Raw genomic sequence first — 2,693 nt, 5'->3', positions numbered from 1 at the left:
TCCTGGTTTCCCCCCCTTCCCCTTTCCCCATGCCCCCTGCCAGTCTGGGGAGGGCTTAGGGAGACAAGAGGTTACCCCAAGCAGAGGGAAGGACACAGATTGCCACACAGACATTGGAGCCCCTGACCTTGCTTCGCTCCCACAGCAAGCATTAGACTAACCAGCCAAGGCCCTGTCTTGTCAGGCAGCGGGTGGCTGTGGCTGTGGCTGTTCCTGGAGAGAACCAGCGCTTGGCCCAGCCCCTTGCCCCAGGACACACAATCCTTCCTCCCACAGCAGCCAAGGGAAAATTAGCCACAATTAACACTGGAGGCCTCCGTTTCCATGGCCTAAGAATCCCTTCAATGCTGTTTTTCCTAACTCCTGGATCCCGTGTCCTCTCCTGCAGGAAGACACCCTAGGAATGGGGGGGGGGGTCTGCAGAAAGCTCCCCACCCTCCCGGGAATGGGGGTGGGGGGCAGAGTGAAAATTGTAATAGGAAATAGGAAGTCAGTAAGACGCCAGGCCTCAGCAGTCAGCTCTCCCTAACCCCGGGGACGGAGATTAATAGGAACATGGAAACGGGGCTGCGGGGAGAGTGGCAAGAGCCGGCCAACTGGCTCAGGACCAGGGAAGCCGCCTGGGTCGCCACCAGCTGGGGGTGGGGCCCAGCCCTGGGACCTCGCCGCCCTGAGTCCAATCCCCACCCCGGCAGGTTTCCGGACTTCGGAAGAGACGGTGGTGGGGAGAGGCTAGGTAGCAGCGTGGCTAGGAAAGGAAAGGAGAGGAAAGGGAGGGCAGTGAGGCAAATCTAAACCCCAACCTCGGTCTCACCAGCCACTCAAAGCTGGCCTGGAGCCCAGACTCTCCCACAGCCGGCGGATCGCGGGAAGACGGCGAGGGCGGAGGGCGGGGAGCGTCGGGCGGAGCCTGGCGGCCCCGAAAGCGGGAGGAGCCTCGCTGCAAGCCGCGCCTCCCGCCCGCCCCTCTTCTAATCTCACCATCAATCTCTCACACATATATTTATTTTTTTCTCAAATTCCCTTCCCTCCCCCACAACGAACCACCATAATAGGTCTGCTGCACATGCGTATTGCACGCAGGGGGTGGGTTTGTATCTTCAGACCTTTTGCAAAGAAACTACCAGAATTTTCCGCACCACCCACAATCATTCCCCACCCCCACCCCCAGGAATCACATCTATATATTATGTTATATTATTTCTCTAGACTTGCCAGAAGGGGGAGGGAGAAGAAATGAGTTTTGGGCTTCCTGCTCCCTTCCCCCATCAATACGAGTGCTATTATTTTAAACGTTCAACAATGTAAGGAGACTGGAGAGGGGGGAAGGGATAAAATTGGTCTTGGGGAAAAATGTAAGACAAAATGGTGAGAATCAAAGCAGTCAGAAGGAAAAACAATAGAAACCTCTAATGCGCACATAGAAAAGGCTGAGGGAGGGCAGCCTGAGCAAATTTCCTTAAAGAAGGGTGATTTAGCCCACACTTAGACAGAAATAATGAGCAGACTAAAAATATTTTTCCAAAGTTTTACCCCAGAAAGTCATTTAAGGTCACTGATTAGACTTGGAGGGCTGAAAGGGAGATAAAAATTGCCCTGGGAGACAGAGGAGGTGGGTTTTCAATTCAAATAAAGAATTTTAAAAACATCTGACGTTTCTTCTGGTTTATTCAGAACGCAGAGAGGGAAAGGGGAGGGAGAACTGACACAAAGACCCATCTCCCCCTCAGACCCTTCCTGCTCCGCTCACAAACCTAAATCCCGATCAAAACCCCCGATCGCACATCTCAAGTTGGAAATGCGAATGGGTGACAGCTGCCAATCCCCCATCGGAACGGACATCTTTCTTTCCCTCGCTTTTAGCCCCTTGGGCTGTTTTCCTGGCGCCTTCCCTCCCCAGCTCTTGATTCCTTTTCCCTGCAGCAAATCAATGGGCTCGCGGGGACAACTTTCTAAAAACTTTTCCCCTTTCAGAGCAGCCTGGCGGTGGTGGAGAGGGCTTTATCCCGTTTCACCCGACACGCAGCCCCCTGCCCTCCTAATAGAAGCACCTACTCTCCCCTCAGGACGCCTGCCACGGGCGCCGCAGATCGATAGGACCGTTTTACAAAGAACACGCTGCTGGACGTGGTGAAGTTTGGTGCATTGGTGCTGCATGGCGCCCAGAGGCTCGGGGGCGTGGGTCTCCCCTTTCACTGCCCAAGCGGAGGGTGTGTAGCCTAAGGATGCTCGCCTCGAAGACGAGAGAGAACTCCGGGGAGAGGGGTCTGCGCGGGGCCGTCGCCGGCCCGGGGCGAGCAGGGTGTCCCCTCCGCAGCGGGAGGAAGGGCCAGGAGGCGGCCGCCTGCACGACCCTGTGGAGGGGCCGAGTGCCGGCCGGGCCCTCGGGCATCCATATGGCTAATTCACGGGACCCGATCTGGTCGGCGCCCGCGTGCTCCCTGCCAAAATGACACTAAACTCAAGCCACAAGAGGCCCCTTGGACAGATTGGCTCAGATACCTGTATTCCTCACGACCGTGTGCCGGCGGTTCTAGTTTTGCAAGGATGGCCTCCGAAACATTATAGTGAGTATTTGGGAATAGTTTGGACTCATTAAGGGGGAGGAAAAAAAGCAAGGAGAGGGGACGCCGCGCCATCCAAATGCCAACTTTACGCTTCTCCACATGCAAAGCTTTGCTCACCACTTAAAA

The 2,693-nt window shown here is 55.6% G+C and overlaps 1 protein-coding gene across 2 annotated transcripts in view; it reads right to left on the bottom strand.

Moving 5' to 3' along the window:
- The window catches only part of CHD3 (chromodomain helicase DNA binding protein 3), a 24,646-nt gene extending 23,762 nt beyond the window's left edge, over positions 1-884 (bottom strand). Inside the window, exon 1 of one of the 2 annotated variants that reach the window (XM_014467939.2) lies at positions 815-884. The gene's annotated coding sequence lies outside the window, so the exon portion shown is untranslated. Of the gene's footprint in view, positions 1-803 lie in introns of both variants that reach the window. The other variant, XM_014467938.2, reaches the window with a different exon arrangement.
- Between the last annotated feature and the right edge of the window lie 1,809 nt (positions 885-2,693).

This window comes from Myotis lucifugus, unplaced genomic scaffold (assembly GCF_000147115.1).
Source record: "Myotis lucifugus unplaced genomic scaffold, Myoluc2.0 scaffold_420, whole genome shotgun sequence".
Lineage (NCBI taxonomy): Eukaryota > Metazoa > Chordata > Mammalia > Chiroptera > Vespertilionidae > Myotis > Myotis lucifugus.
The sequence above is the reverse complement of the archived record's forward strand: the minus strand, read 5'-3'. Positions and strand labels throughout refer to the sequence as shown.